This window comes from Euprymna scolopes, chromosome 38, assembly GCF_053919585.1.
Source record: "Euprymna scolopes isolate OS-2025 chromosome 38, ASM5391958v1, whole genome shotgun sequence".
Taxonomy (NCBI): domain Eukaryota; kingdom Metazoa; phylum Mollusca; class Cephalopoda; order Sepiida; family Sepiolidae; genus Euprymna; species Euprymna scolopes.
This window is the reverse complement of record NC_136519.1, coordinates 61963220-61981183: the sequence shown is the minus strand read 5'-3', so window position 1 is coordinate 61981183 and position 17964 is coordinate 61963220.

Below are 17964 nucleotides of genomic sequence, written 5' to 3'. Positions count from 1 at the left end.
GCTTCCGTGTCGTCAAGTGCAAGTTGTTCTGAATCGATCTCCACTTACATTATGGAGATCAACTTGCAAAAGTCCGGTTTAAAACCGGCGGCCTCTAAGACAGATGCCAGGAAATGATGGTCGACTCTATCGAAAGCTTTGGACTAATCAGCGCGACTTCCGTGTCGTCAAGTGCAAGTTGTTCTGAATCGATCTCCCCTTCACAGCGTAGTTCTGTTCCGGTGAACAGAACTACGCCATGACTATCACCATCCCTGGGCTAGTTTCTGCTCTAGCTGCTTCTTCGTTTTGGCGAGGCACTGGGCATACTTGACGGAGAAGCTTTGAGACCTAACCACCACTTACTCCCGGTAATCGCCCCCACTAGTGCCTTTTTAATCAATTCTCTTAACTGATCTCGGAAGTCTTGATACTACACTTTGATCTTGTCTCAATGGTTTCTCTCTTTGAGGTTGAGATTTAAATGTGATGTCATTTGAAACCACTAGGTAGGTGGGTTTGCGTTTCCAAGTCAGACGGGAAGAGGTCTGGTAGGCACATTGGAAACATTACTGACACACAGATATATCCCTTATTTCATTATTGTATAATAATTATAATAATTACGATATTATGAATATTATTATATATCATATATAATATGTATTCTGTATTATAATAATTACGATATTCTAAATATTATTATATATCATTCTGTATTATATGTATTCTGTATGTATATTATGTATGTATTATATATATATTATTACGCTTATCGTCCGTCCTATAAAAAAAAAAATTGGTGTCGCTGTTAAGGCAAGCTTTTGCCATTTCTTCTCTCTCAGTGGACGAGAAATCCTTTACGACTAAGACAATTTTTTCTCCATCTGTCCCGTGTATTAAAAAAGTAACTGGAGAAAGTTATTTCTGATTTAATTACAAAATGCCCTGGAAGTGTCACTCCTGATTTATGCCCGTTGATTATTTTTTGTTTGTTTATGGAATTGGACATTATTTTTTGTTCGTTTGCGGAATTGGACATGAGGTCGGTTTAAAAATAATCAGTCGATAAAATATATCAAATTTACTATTTTAGTAAAGGCGAGAATTATTGTTGAACATATTCAATAATTTGAAAAATGATAAAATGTGAGTTAATTGACCGGTGTGTTTGTAATGAAATAATCAGCCCAGGAAGCAGCTAGAGCCCAGGGAGGGTGATAGTCAGGAACTAGCTAAGCAGGACCTTCTACGCAAGCGAGCGTTACGAAGGCCAAGTAGTTAGAGCTAGGCTTAGAAAGCAGTCAATTCTGATGCATACGTGGCTCGGTATACATTGCACCCTGGAATCGACTCGGGAGATCTGCGAGGGGTTTCGAGAACATTTCGCCGACTCTCGCTTATCAAAGTGAGAGATTGATTAAAAAAAACTAGAATTCTGCTTTTATTGTGCTTTCATGATTCAATAGAATAGGAAAAATGCTGCTGTGGAATTTCCACAGGTCCCGCTAGTATATAATATATATTAGCTATAATTATTTTTTTAATATAATTTTTACGATATGAAATGTATACGATAAGAAAATGTATATTTCATACGAATTGTATTATTTTAAGTAAAAAAAAAAAAATTAAATCACAAACTGTTTAAAATAACATTTAAAAGCACGAACTGTTAAAATAATTAAATTTTACTATGCTGATGCTTTTGAAGACAAACTTCCTCCTTCTTTTAAAAGATACACTTTGTATACACAATGCGATTCCAGGACTCTTTTTATTATTTTTTTTATGGCAGTCCAACATGCATCAAAAAGCCTCAAGACGCCTTGTTTCCTATGGTACAAAGAAAATACAGGTAGCTAAGTGTAGCTACCTGTATTTTCTTTATCACTCTCCATCTGTAAACAAGATATATCATATTTGCTAACATGATTGAATCTGTCGGATTACAACAGTCAAGGAGCAACTGTCAAACCTACCGGTCCTTGTATGGTAAATATGATGTTTGTAGTGCACTGATCTCTGGTGGGCTATGATCGAAAAAAATAAATATAAAACCAGACACACACTCAAATAATTCGCCTCCTCCATTTACCGAGGACTAGCAAATCTTAGCACTTCATCCCCTCTTCATCTTTAATCAGCTTGCCTTCCCCATGTTTAAACTAACTACAAACTGCCTGTATTTTCAAATCAAATATAAACTGCCTGTATTTTCTCAATCAAGCAGGCTGTGATCATCACTTTCGACCCCCAAATTGAAGAGCCATTGCTCAAAACTAACTAATGCCAACAGATATATTTTCCAAGGCTGAAGGAGAGCCTTGGAATACTAGGAATAATGTAAGCACATGTAAACCCCACACTCCTCAATGGTTTACTTGCGCTCAGAAGCGACAAGTAGCGGAAACCATCAAGAAAGTGCAGAAAATAGGAACTAAGATTTCTGAAAAATCGGTACTAAGATTTCTGGAAAATCGGTTATCTACATAATGGATTCAGCAAATTGATTTTCCATCAGACCCATTTAAAAAAATCTTCAACCTCTACAGAGCATTCCTTCTACCTAAATAAAAAAAAAGAATCTAAAAAAATCTTTTTAGGTTTATTTTTTTAAAATTCTGTAACGAAAATCCAAAATAAATCATGTAGTAGCCCTTGTATGTATTTTTGGAAAGATTTCCTAATCTAATAATGATATTATCGACCTTCGTTTAATTAGGAAATCTTTCCAAAAATACATACAAGGGCCATTTTACGGGGTAAAAAACTCAACATTGTTTTGCACTTGTTTTGCAAATTGCTGTTCGGAAAAAAGATACATTTATATATATAGAATTATATTCTGTCCTAACCCCTATTTTTTCATTGGGTAGTGCCTGTCCATTTGAAGGCTCCCCAAATGTTGAATAAAATTTGTGCCTAAAGAACATTTAATTTTATTTTCGATGAATCTATCCAAGATTCTCGATATATAAATATTTTCGTGTACCAAGCCACGTCCGCTGCCTGTGTCCAACAAATAGGGAGGAACTCGAGAATTTTCCACATTCGGATAGTTTACAAGCCGAAATAGCTTTCAGAATTTTGCAAAGAAAATCTTTGCCAAGCCCTGTTTTGACCAAGGTCCTTTGAAAACAGGGCAGTAACGGAGCTGGTTCAGGACGGAAAAAGCAACGTTATAATGTCTGTTACTGATGATTAATCTTGATTAACAGAACACTTCCAAAAGTTTAGCCTTTCAGCTGTCAGCTGCACAATTCTCAAAACGTGATAACAAATTCTTGTCGAAGTAAATAAAGCGCAAACTCTCCAAACTTCTGGGGAACATATAAAAGACTCATGGCAACTGGGAGAAGCTTTATTTATTTAATGCTCTTCGGAATCTCAGGGTGTGACTCTTTCTCAATTTGAATCCAACCTCAAAAGATTGAAGTTGGACTTTTTTTACTAAGATTTCTGCAGATTGGCCATCTCCAAAATCTTTATCCTCTTTTTTTTTCAGCTAGTTAAATATTTAATCAATTTTACAATTACTTTTTTTATTCATTATATAATGTACTCATTTTTATTCATTACATTGTACTTATTTTTTGGAAATTTAAGTTTATAAATTTAGATTATAATTAATCTATAATCTATAATCTATAATTATTATAAAAGTTTTATACTTCCACAAATTTCCATCAATTTCGTAACTATACATTTCGTAACTAAACATTTTGTAAATATTTAATATAATTTGACTTATGGATACAGAGTCAGATTATCAGCAAATCTATAATTATAAAATAACAATTTAATGCTATTATATTGCATCCACAGAATTTCAACCATTTTTCAAGCGAACTTGTCAAGAAGCTTTCCAAAAGCTTGTCAAAACATCCACGATTCATTTCGATGCCAGATGCCTGCATATAAATTTTACCATTTTTATTCGTGCCAATTTTTCTATGACATTTTCATTGATTACAAAATTATTTCAGTCATCACAATATTAAATTTACTCAGGAGGGTATCAGTCAAAATATTGATAAATTTAATTTTAGTCATAACTCTAAAATTCAACTTTGTTTAAACAAAAATAATGACAAATATTGCTATATAATTATATAATTATTGATTTTTAATAACACTGTGAAAGCATACTCAGGAAAAAGTATATGATTATTTTTAAACATTTCTTGTAAATAAATATCTTCATATAGATTATATAGAAGAGTTAAGTTTTCCAATTTCTATAAATTTCATTCAATTAATTTAAAAAAATACAAACATTCAGAGGAGATCAAATGATCAAGTTATCTTAGTCTTTAGAAAAGGTGTGAGTCTTTAGAAAAGATTTTTTTATTGCAGATAAATTCCGGGTCTGTTTTTCTCAAGTAAAAAAAAAGCCTTTTCAAAAATCTAAAAGTTTTGACATCAAAATCAGTTATTTATGGATTTTTAGCGTAGTGAATTTATGGATTTATAGCGTAGTGATTTTTAGCGTAGTGAAGAAGTGCAAGTTAATTTCAGTGTACACATTATATCCTATGTAGGTTTTATTCCTAAAAATCGAACGTTTTGCACGAGAACATTGTGTTCATAAAGTCCAAATTACAAAATTTACAAAATGTTGAGTTGCGAAAACATAGTACTTTGAAATTGATTTAATCAAATTTATGGAAATTAAGAAAGAAAGTTAAAAAAAAAAGTATTATTAAAAATGATCTTACTTATTAACATGCAAAGAAAAGCAACCGAAATAATTTTAGTAAAGTAATATAAAGTAATGTAAAGTAATATAAAGTAATGTAAAAAAATGTAAAATAAAGTAAAAAATAAAATTGGTCAAAAAGCGTACAAAACCTTGAATTGAATGCGAACCTTCGAATGCTGAAATTTATGCACATCGATTTGTCACATATTTGTTAGGCTACGAATAGCGCTTTAGTAGTATGCTAAAATGATTTAGACAAAATTGTATCTTGTACATCATAAAATTTTTAAATAAATATCGAACCCACGCACGAACATCCATTATTCTCCGTTGGTTTTTTTTTGTTTTGCGTTATTTTTCCTTGTTTTTTTACCTATGCTTTTTTTTGTTTTGTTTTTGATAAACCCGCAACAATTTTTTTTAGTTTAGTGCGTGTTTTTACAAATTATGCTCGAACGCCTGTTCGTATTTACTTTTCAGCTGCCAACAATTTTTTTTTGACCCCCGCTATAGTTATTCGGTTTGCATGCAGAGCAAGACAGTCTAGCTCTCTTATTTAATTATTATGATGAGTAATGTACAAATTGAATAAAATAAAAAAAATTAATCGGACATGGGAAGTTTATTTTTCCTTAAATCAAATACAAAGACATTCATACGACGCACAGCCTTGGATTGAATAACGATGCTGAAAATTTATACACATTTTGACGCCTCTCAACTGAAAGCATTTATCGCTAATTTTTTTTATTTTATTCAATTTGTACATTCAACATGTCTAAATATCTATTTATTTTTCACATTCTTGCGAGCAAGAAAATTATGAAGATAGTGTTTAATTTTATTCTCCCTTTTTTTTGTAATATTTTGGTCAAGAAAATTGCAATTTTGTCGAATCTGCCTGAGAATTAGATACTTTTTTTGCATCCAATCAATTTTAAAACTTTTTCAATCTTAAGTCAAAAACATCGATTAAAAAATGTAAGGCTTTGCTCCAAACGACATCGATTCAAAAATGCAAGGCTTTGCTCCAAACTATAATAAAAATGCCTTGCATGTTGGCAAAATATTTTCAAGAATTCTGACGAAACATTCAATGCTGCCAAGAAAACCATCTTGATGCGAATATCGAAAGGACCGCTGCGGAGAAAGAATCTACCGGTGCTAGAAAGATATAATACTTAACCATTCGCCAATGTATGTTCTACCTAGAAAAAGAGTCTTGACATGTCATCGATGCCAAAAGATAAATGGTCTGAGAACCTTACAATCGGCTAAATCCAACGCCATTTAAATGTGGAAATTCAAGTGCAACGGAAACCGCTGATGCCGTCTTGCTTGGGGTGAAATTAAACCTAACGATGCTACAGCGGTTGCACTTGAAATTCTTCAATATCAGAAAATTTGAACTGATTTGAACACAATTTCTTTTTTTTTTTTGCTATTTTTAAAATAGTCGTTGCTCATATCGAAAAAAACAGCTATTTTGCGTATGAAATTTGCCTTTATTTGATTTGAGGTTTCTGAATAGTCTGAATAATGTGCGAATGCACATCGGACAAGCGCATTTTTATTTTTTCTGAATGAGTAGAATTTGAAAGGATACAATTCAAACTATCTAACTATATAGCTATCAGCTAGCTAAGAAGAGTCCACCCATTACAAATGAAAATGTGGTAAAGTCATGAAACTCGGTATTTATTGTTAAAAATATTACCATGAACTCCTTCCAATATTTTTGCAATATAATTTAGCTTATTCATTATATTATTTTGGCAATGTTTATTTCAACAGGGACAATAAAAATTTCTGGGAACGATTTGAAGTTTAATGTTCTTATAGAGATAATTGTCATTAGTTACCATTTTTTTAACGAAACTGAAAAAAAATCTAAAAAAAAAATCCTAATGAGAATTAGGATTTTTTTTTTCGCACTTATTTATATTGTTAATGTTTTCAGGTTGATGCCAGCAACGGCAATAAGAATAATAAATAAATATAAGCATAAACGACAACCTGAGAAAGCTCAGAGGTCAGGGTGCATACTGGGGCTAAACTCGCGGTATTTGCTGTGAAAAAATCAGTGCAAATAATGCTGTGAAAAAACAAACATCAAAAGAAACTGGTACAAACAAATTCATTGGATTTTTTCTTTGGCTGTTAGCAACAGAAGAGGGTTAAAGTGTATTGTAGTAAGGCCAGTTTTCCCAAAAAACATTTTTTAAAGAGGGCAGTCAACAAATGCGAGAATTCTTGACATTTCACGTTCGACAGGCTGATTTTACTGACAAATAACGGGTAGCGAGTTACCCGTAATGTTGTCACGCGAGCAATTCTTAGTTTTTTTCCAAATGCTTCTTGCATTCTATAGCGCTCCGAGCAGCTTTCCAACCTTTCAGCAGGCTTCGTGCTCGTTCAAGCAGTTTCAGCCTTACCTTGCTACGTCCTGGCTAACGGGAAACGGGTAGAGATTACCTAGCCTGCCTGCCACTCGTAAAGTGCTCACACATTTGTAAACAAACCGCGAGGTTTGCATTTTTCAGCCAAATTAAGTAGCGATTGAGATTATTTCCGATAATGTTCTACCCAAGTACCCCCTACTACTATATAATATATAAAATATATTTTAGTCATCGACATGCTGTCCTGTTTCGTTGTATCACAACTTATCAGTTCCGCTAGACTATCACCTATCTCAAGTCAAGGATCGAACCTAGAACCTTCGTGCTGACAGTCGCCAGTTCTACCACTCGACCACGGAAGCGGTGTCCACAACTAATTTGCCTATTTAAATTACAAATCTGCCTGCCACTATATAGTGCTCAAACGTTTGTTTGTAAACAAACCGCGAGGTTTGCATTTTTCAGCCAAATTAAGTAGCGATTGAGATTATTTCCGAGAGTGTTCTACCCAAGGATGGGGCTATATAATATATAAAATATATTTTAGTCATCGACATGCTGTCCTGTTTCGTTGTATCACGACTTATACTATCACCTTTCCCAAGTCAAGGATCGAACCTAGGACCATCGTGCTGACAGTCGGCAGTTCTACCACTCGACCACGGAAGCGGTGTCCACAACTAATCTATCCGAATGTCTATTTAAATAAAAATCTTTCCGCCACTTGTAAAGTGCTAAAACGTTTGTTTGACGCGAGGTTTGCATTTTTCAGCCAAATTAAGTAGCGATTGAGATTATTTCCGATAATGTTCTACCCAAGTGGGGGGGGGGGGGCTATGTAATATATGAAATATCTTTTAGTCATCTACATGCTGTCCTGTTTCGTTGTATCACAACTTATCAGTGCCGCTAGACTATAACCTATCCCAAGTCGAGGATCGAACCTAGAACCTTCGTGCTTACAGTCGGCAGTTCTACCACTCGACCACGGAAGCGGTGTCCGCAACTAATCTGTCCGAATGTCTATTTGAATAAACATCTGTCCGCCACTTGTATAGTGCTCAAACGTTTGTTTGTAAACAAACCGCAAGGTTTGCATTTTTCAGCCAAATTAAGTAGCGATTGAGATTATTTCCGAGAGTGTTCTACCCAAGGATGGGGCTATATAATATATAAAATATATTTTAGTCATCTACATGCTGTCCTGTTTCGTTGTATCACGACTTATCAGTGCCGCTTTCCCAAGTCAAGGATCGAACCTAGGACCTTCGTGCTGACAGTCGGCAGTTCTACCACTCGACCACGGAAGCGGTGTCCACAACTAATCTATCCGAATGTCTATTTAAATAAAAATCTTTCCGCCACTTGTATAGTGCTCAAACGTTTGTTTGTAAACATACCGCGAGGTTTGCATTTTTAAGCTCAATTAAATAGCGAGCGAGATAATTTTCGATAATGTTCTACCCAAGTAGTATATAAAATATATTTTAGTCATCGACATGCTGTCCTGTTTCGTTGTATCACAACTTATCAGTGCCGCTAGACTATCACCTATCCCAAGTCGAGGATCGAACCTAGAACCTTCGTGCTTACAGTCGGCAGTTCTACCACTCGACCACGGAAGCGGTGTCCGCAACTAATCTGTCCGAATGCCTATTTAAATTAAAAATCTGCCTGCCACTTGTATAGTGCACAAACGTTTGTTTGTAAACAAACCGCGAGGTTTGCATGTTTCAGCCAAATTAAGTAGCGATTGAGATTATTTCCGATAATGTTCTACCCAAGTGGGGGGGGCTATGGAATATATAAAATATCTTTTAGTCATCTACATGCAGTCCTGTTTCGTTGTATCACAACTCATCTGTGCCGCTAGACTATAACCTATTCCAAGTCGAGGATCGAACCTAGAACCTTCGTGCTAACAGTCGGCAGTTCTACCACTCGACCACGGAAGCGGTGTCCGCAACTAATCTGTCCGAATGTCTATTTAAATAAAAATCTTTCCGCCACTTGTATAGTGCTCAAACGTTTGTTTGTAAACAAACCGCGAGGTTTGCATTTTTCAGCCAAATTAAGTAGCGATTGAGATTATTTCCGATAATGTTCTACCCAAGTGGGGGGGGGGGGGCTATGTAATATATAAAATATCTTTTAGTCATCTACATGCTGTCCTGTTTCGTTGTATCACAACTTATCAGTGCCGCTAGACTATAACCTATCCCAAGTCGAAGATCGAACCTAGAACCTTCGTGCTAACAGTCGACCACGGAAGCGGTGTCCGCAACTAATCTGTCCGATTGTCTATTTAAATTAAACATCTGCCTGCCACTCGTAAAGTGCTCAAACATTTGTTTGTAAACAAACCGCGAGGTTTGCATTGGTCAGCACAATTAAGTAGCGAGTGAGATTATTTCCGATAATGTTCTAACCTAAGTGGGGGGGCTGTGTAATATATAAAATTGTCTATTTAAATTAAACATCTGCCTGCCACTCGTAAAGTGCTCAAACAGTGCGAGGTTTTCATTGGTCAGCACAATTAAGTAGCGAGTGAGATTATTTCCGACAATGTTCTACCCAAGTGGGGGGGGGGGCTATGTAATATATTAAATATCTTTTAGTCATCGACATGCTGTCCTGTTTCGTTGTATCACAACTTATCAGTGCCGCTATAACCTATGACTATAACCTATTCCAAGTCGAGGATCGAACCTAGAACCTTCGTGCTAACAGTCGGCAGTTCTACCACTCGACCACGGAAGCGGTGTCCGCAACTAATCTGTCCGAATGTCTATTTAAATTAAACATCTGCCTGCCACTCGTAAAGTGCTCAAACATTTGTTTGTAAACAAACCGCTAGGTTTGCATTGTTCAGCACAATTAAGTAGCGAGTGAGATTATTTCCGATAATGTTCTAACCTAAGTGGGGGGGCTGTGTAATATATAAAATATCTTTTAGTCATCTACATGCTGTCCTGTTTCGTTGTATCACAACTTATCAGTGCCGCTAGACTATAACCTATCCCAAGTCGAGGATCGAACCTAGAACCTTCCTGCTAACAGTCGGCAGTTCTACCACTCGACCACGGAAGCGGTGTCCGCAATTTATCTATCCGAATGTCTATTTAAATAAACATCTGTCCGCCACTCGTAAAGTGCTCAAATGTTTGTTTTTAAAAAAACCGCGAGGTTCGCATTTTCAAGCAAGATTAAGTAGCGATTTAGATTATTTCCGAGAGTGTTCTACCCAAGGATGGGGCTATATAATATATAAAATATATTTTAGTCATCGACATGCTGTCCTGTTTCGTTCTATCACGACTTATCAGTGCCGCTAGACTATCACCTTTCCCAAGTCAAGGATCGAACCTAGGACCTTCGTGCTGACAGTCGGCAGTTCTACCACTCGACCACGGAAGCGGTGTCCACAACTAATCTATCCGAATGTCTATTTAAATAAAAATCTTTCCGCCACTTGTATAGTGCTCAAACGTTTGTTTGTAAACAAACCGCGAGGTTTGCATTTTTCAGCCAAATTAAGTAGCGATTGAGATTATTTCCGATAATGTTCTACCCAAGTGGGGGGGGGCTATGTAATATATTAAATATCTTTTAGTCATCGACATGCTGTCCTGTTTCGTTGTATCACAACTTATCAGTGCCGCTATAACCTATGACTATAACCTATTCCAAGTCGAGGATCGAACCTAGAACCTTCGTGCTAACAGTCGGCAGTTCTACCACTCGACCACGGAAGCGGTGTCCGCAACTAATCTGTCCGAATGTCTATTTAAATTAAACATCTGCCTGCCACTCGTAAAGTGCTCAAACATTTGTTTGTAAACAAACCGCTAGGTTTGCATTGTTCAGCACAATTAAGTAGCGAGTGAGATTATTTCCGATAATGTTCTAACCTAAGTGGGGGGGCTGTGTAATATATAAAATATCTTTTAGTCATCTACATGCTGTCCTGTTTCGTTGTATCACAACTTATCAGTGCCGCTAGACTATAACCTATCCCAAGTCGAGGATCGAACCTAGAACCTTCCTGCTAACAGTCGGCAGTTCTACCACTCGACCACGGAAGCGGTGTCCGCAATTTATCTATCCGAATGTCTATTTAAATAAACATCTGTCCGCCACTCGTAAAGTGCTCAAATGTTTGTTTTTAAAAAAACCGCGAGGTTCGCATTTTCAAGCAAGATTAAGTAGCGATTTAGATTATTTCCGAGAGTGTTCTACCCAAGGATGGGGCTATATAATATATAAAATATATTTTAGTCATCGACATGCTGTCCTGTTTCGTTCTATCACGACTTATCAGTGCCGCTAGACTATCACCTTTCCCAAGTCAAGGATCGAACCTAGGACCTTCGTGCTGACAGTCGGCAGTTCTACCACTCGACCACGGAAGCGGTGTCCACAACTAATCTATCCGAATGTCTATTTAAATAAAAATCTTTCCGCCACTTGTATAGTGCTCAAACGTTTGTTTGTAAACAAACCGCGAGGTTTGCATTTTTCAGCCAAATTAAGTAGCGATTGAGATTATTTCCGATAATGTTCTACCCAAGTGGGGGGGGGGGCTATGTAATATATAAAATATCTTTTAGTCATCTACATGCTGTCCTGTTTCGTTGTATCACAACTTATCAGTGCCGCTAGACTATAACCTAATATCGAAGATCGAACCTAGAACCTTCGTGCTAACAGTCGACCACGGAAGCGGTGTCCGCAACTAATCTGTCCGATTGTCTATTTAAATTAAACATCTGCCTGCCACTCGTAAAGTGCTCAAACATTTGTTTGTAAACAAACCGCGAGGTTTGCATTGGTCAGCACAATTAAGTAGCGAGTGAGATTATTTCCGATAATGTTCTAACCTAAGTGGGGGGGCTGTGTAATATATAAAATTGTCTATTTAAATTAAACATCTGCCTGCCACTCGTAAAGTGCTCAAACAGTGCGAGGTTTTCATTGGTCAGCACAATTAAGTAGCGAGTGAGATTATTTCCGACAATGTTCTACCCAAGTGGGGGGGGGGGCTATGTAATATATTAAATATCTTTTAGTCATCGACATGCTGTCCTGTTTCGTTGTATCACAACTTATCAGTGCCGTTAGACTATCACCTTTCCCAAGTCGAACCTAGGACCTTCGTGCTGACAGTCGGCAGTTCTACCACTCGACCACGGAAGCGGTGTCCACAACAAATCTATCCGAATGTCTATTTAAATAAACATCTGTCCGCCACTTGTATAGTGCTCAAACGTTTGTTTGTAAACAAACCGCGAGGTTTGCATTTTTCAGCCAAATTAAGTAGCGATTGAGATTATTTCCGAGAGTGTTCTACCCAAGGATGGGGCTATATAATATATAAAATATCTTTTAGTCATCTACATGCTGTCCTGTATCACAACTTATCAGTCCCAAGTCGAGGATCGAACCTAGAACCTTCGTGCTAACAGTCGGCAGTTCTACCACTCGACCACGGAAGCGGTGTCCGCAACTAATCTGTCCGATTGTCTATTTAAATTAAACATCTGCCTGCCACTCGTAAAGTGCTCAAACGTTTGTTTGTAAACAAATCGCGAGGTTTGCATTTTTCAGTACAATTAAGTAGCGAGTGAGATTATTTCCGATAATGTTCTACCCAAGTGGGGGATGGCAATGTAATATATAAAATATATTTTAGTCATCGACATGCTGTCCTGTTTCGTTGTATCACGACTTATCAGTGCCGCTAGACTATCACCAATCCCAAGTCTAGGATCGAACCTAGAACCTTCGAGCTAACAGTCGGCAGTTCTACCACTCGACCACGGAATCGGTGTCCACAACTAATCTATTCTATTTAAATAAAAATCTGTCCGCCACTTGTATAGTGCTCAAACGTTTGTTTGTAAACAAACCGCGAGGTTTGCATTTTTCTGCTCAATTAAATAGCGAGCGAGATAATTTTCGATAATGTTCTACCCAAGTAGGGGGGCTGTGTAATATATAAAATATCTTTTAGTCATCTACATGCTGTCCCGTTTCGTTGTATCACAACTTATCAGTGCCGCTAGACTATAACCTATCCCAAGTCGAGGATCGAACCTAGAACCTTCGTGCAGTCGGCAGTTCTACCACTCGAACACGGAAGCGGTGTCCGCAATTTATCTATCCGAATGTCTATTTAAATAAACATCTGTCCGCCACTCGTATAGTGCTCAAACGTTTGTTTGTATACAAACCGCGAGGTTTGCATGTTTCAGCCAAATTAAGTAGCGATTGAGATTATTTCCGATAATGTTCTACCCAAGTAGGGGGGCTATGTAATATATAAAATATATTTTAGTCATCGACATGCTGTCCTGTTTCGTTTTATCACAACTTATCAGTGCCGCTAGACTATCACCTATCCCAAGTCGAGGATCGAACATAGAACATTCGAGCTGACAGTCGGCAGTTCTCCAACTCGACCACGGAAGCGGTGTCCGCAACTAATCTGTCCGAATGCCTATTTAAATTAAAAATCTGCCTGCTCAAACGTTTGTTTGTAAACAAATCGCGAGCTTCGCCTTTTTCAGCAAAATCAAGTAGCGAGTGTTGGTATTTATTTGCTCCCCCACGAAGCAAATTAGGCACAAGGCCGTTTTTAATGTGAGGTAAAAACCAGCTCCCCTAAAAGTAGGCAAAAAGGGGACACTCTGGTTACCAAAAATAACAATTGTCTCTGTATAGAGGGCTTCCCCTCGATTGACTGGTACAAATTATCTTAAGTGCAGCATCTGTTTCGTTGTATCACATATTATTAGTGCCGCTAGACTATCCCATCTGTCCGCCACTCGTAAAGTTCTAAAACGTTTGTTTGTAAACAAACCGCGAGCTTCGCATTTTTTCATCGAGTGAGATTATTTACGATTGTGGTCTAACCAAGGAATGGGGGCTATATAATATATAAAATATATTTTAGTCATCGACATGCTGTCCTGTGTCTCATCAGTGCCCTATCCCAAGTCGAGGATCGAATCTAGAACCGTCGTTCTGACAGTCGGCAGTTCTGCCACTTGCTTACGGGAGCAATGCCCGCAACTAATCTGTCCGAATGTCTATTTGAATAAACATCTGTACGCCACTCGTGCTCAAACGTTTCGTGAGCTTCGCATTTTTAAGCCAAATTAAGTAGCGATTGAGGGGATTTACGATAGTGGTCTACCCAAGGAGGGGTATAATATATAAAATATATCGTTACATGTCATCGACATGCTGTCCTGTATCACAACTCATAAGTGCCGCAAGACTTTCACTGATGATCACCATCAGTGCCGCTAGACTAGTCGAGGATCGAACCTATAACCGTCATGATGACAGTAGGCAGTTCTACCCCTTGACCACGGTGTGTGTCTGGATTGAGATTTGGTTTGGTCACTGACACTTCAGTTGTTTTTCTATCTGCTCAGTTACGTCTTTTTGACGATCAATCCGTCTGATCTAGGTTCACCAGCGTGTCGCTCAAAATAAGACATTATAAATGACGACCCATTTGCTGAGAATTGTTGCTGGTTTCCATTTTCCAGTTTTGTCATACGTGTATATGATATAAATAGTATAGTATAAGACATATAAAATCTCCGGTTGCGAAATTCTAGATTTTTGATGATGCGATGTTCAGCTTGGCTTAGAAGCTGATAGGTGTTGTTAAGTTAAATGGTTTGAATTTTACTTTAGAAACCTAAGAAAATGTGATATGATCGAATTCCCATTGTTTATCCAATTCTTTAAACGGTTTAAATCTTAAACCTAGACAAACAACTTTTAAGAAAGCTAAAAAAAATCTGATATGATCCCATTGTTGAGCCAATTCTTTAAATGTCCGTTAAGACACAAGTTCACATTCATTTTCGGTAAATTTACAGTAATAATCGGCAATTATGAGGTCTATGACGAAATTGTCGGAGATACTTCCTTAATTATTATCCTGTAAAAACAACACCAAGTCAACTCGAATATCTAATTCGATCATGTCAGTGTTGAGTAGTCATTTCTTTGCCTAGTATTCTGGTATCCCTGTCATCATTCGTTTTCTAGAAGTGGTTTCACAATTGTTGTATATCAATACTTCATAACAACGTGTGACCTTGTGTGTACCTTGAACTTGGACACCAAATGTATTTGGTGTCCAAATTGTATTTGGTGTCCAATTGTTCCTTTTAAACTCGCATCAGTTTGTAGGCGAAGTTTGTAGATGTGCGTTTGATGATAATTTTTTTAAGTGCTTAAAAGCATTTCCCAGAGAAATGGTACGTCTTGTCAGCCAAATTTGAGATAAAGATGTTGATGTCAGAAATAATGTCCAAATCAATAATAAACAGGTGTTAAACTTTTTAAACAGAGGTTTTAAACTTTTTATATTCGCTTTCTTTGCGAACACGGACACAGACGACGGACACAGATCACGGAAACAGACGAGCGTTCGCATTTTAAGCGTTTGAAATGCGAACGCTCGTCAATTAAAAGAAGACGATCTAGAAGACGCAACAAGTGCTAAATATATACTTATACTTATATATGCAGCAACGAGGGTGGCAACACCATTTTTGGAGCGAAAACGTTCTTCCGACAACAATTCTTACAGCAAAAAACTAGACTTCGTTATTGACCTACTCTGTTAAAAAAAAAAGGCATAAAAAAAACGAAAAAAACTGTCTGTCAAAACTGTCTAGGTCAATAACAGACTTATTGACCTAGTCTGTTAACAGACAGACAGTTTTTTTCGTTTTTTTATGCCTTTTTTTTTTTATTCGTTTTTTTTTGGTTATTTTTATACCACATTATCAAGGCCAAGAGGCCACTTAAGGGTAAGGGTGGACAGTAGAAATTATACAATATAGTAAAATTTGTAAATTTGATAACATGAAACTTACGTTAGACTTACTTACGTTAGATATTGTAGTCAGCCGGAAAGCAGGAAAACGGAAGACAATTCCACAGGCGTGCAGAAGCTTTGTTCATGGAATCTACGTTTAGTTTTAGGCACAGAGTGGGGGGAATTATTGATAGTGTTTACCGCTAGACGAGTGTTTCTTGTGAAAGTTTGGCGAACACTTTCCATGAAAATAACGATACATCAGAGACAAACTCGCAACATCTCTTTTGTGAGGATAGAGACTGCAAGGAAGACTGCAAGGCTACGAAGTCTATTTTGAACTCTGTCAAGGCAGGACAAGTCCTTTCTAGCAGCTCCTGCCCAGATGTGGCATCCTTGGACGTACCTGGCGCTTATATAGATAGAGAATAGCATCAGCTGTAAGGTGGGATCTTTCTATGTAGCGATTGAGATGGTGGGATCTTTCTATCGATCCGGTAGATCCCACCATTTTTTTTAGCCGATTCCATTTAATTTTAGCCGATTCCATTTAAGATCAGGAAGCTTGTCAAAACTTGAGGCCTCTTGAGCCATTCATTTCAATTGATAATCAGAATGTTCAACTTGTAAAGAGAGAAGTGTTAGAGGCAGAATGTTCAATTTAAAGAGAAAAGTTTTAGATGCATTAAAAGCATTGTACTATAGGAGAGAGAATTGGAGAGAACTTGGTCGTTTACTGTCTTAGATGGTAGTGTCGTCAGCATAAATGTCTACAAATGATTTGGAAGATCATTAATGTAGATCAGGAAAAGGAGTTGGGGACACCGGCTAATACCGTGAGCTTCTGATTTTTGCCCCGCAACTAAATTGTTTCTAGGTTTATGAACCTAGAAATATTTAATAATTGAAAAGACATTTCCATAGAAAGTAAGCCTTAGATACGTCAAGAGCAATTGCCCTAGAAAGGTTGCCTCTGTCGAGAGATTTGCTATGAGATATAGTTATAAGGACGGAAACCATATTGAGTGTTACTAGGAAGGTTATTTTTGTTGAGATGGTTGATTATTTAACACAGATTCCAGCAACTTACAGGAGACTTAGTGGCCTGTTCTGAGAGGGTGATGAGCGATCACCTGAATTCCTAAATACGAGGCATACTGTTCCATTAAGGCAACTGTTTTGTAAGTTTAAACAATTTTGTAAGTTTAAATAGTTGCTTTACTGAAATCAAGGTACATTACGTACATCACATAGCGTGTTTCTAAGAGAAATATTGGGGGTTTCAAAAGGCAGAATTAGCTGCAAAGTTGTCTGGAGTACACGCTTGCACAGAGTTTGGCTTTGTGTGGAGCACACGCTTCTGTTCAGGATTCTGTTTGCCTAAACTGGTTCAGCTACTTTGGAATGTGCGGCTGCCGTTGCGCACAGAAATCACTTTTTCCACTGCTTCCAACGTAATAGATGTATGAAAACTAAAGCCAGCAACCATTGTAAGAAAGTAATAAAGAATGCAAGAGAGTTGTATGCTCAATCAACAGATTCTTACTTATTAGTGATTTCTGTGCGCAACGGAAGCAGCACATTCTGTGAATAACTACAAACATAAACAAACGACTACGAAAAGATCCAAATTATTCTTTAAAAAGCAACAAACGCACATTATAGCTGCGGAAAAACAAAACATTTGCGGAAAAAGTCACGAACGTTGAAGAATTCGACGTTCGTGAATGCAAAAAGTGTGGAAAATTATAACCTATAAAACTTTACAAAAACCATTAAACAAAATGAACAATTAAAAGATTTAACTTTTTCCACTTAATCGAAATTTTATGGAATGCAAATTCATTTGTCTTGCTTTGTCTTTTGTAAACGAGTCTTTTGCCGAAATGTTTTTTTTTTTTTCGTTTTCTATTGTTCTATTCCAACTGAGTGAGTTTTTTGGGTTTTTTTGTTCAGTAAGTTAAGTATCCATTTCTTTGGCACCGTGCCACCATGTCGTTTGTTTATGTTTACAACAAACATTTATTGTT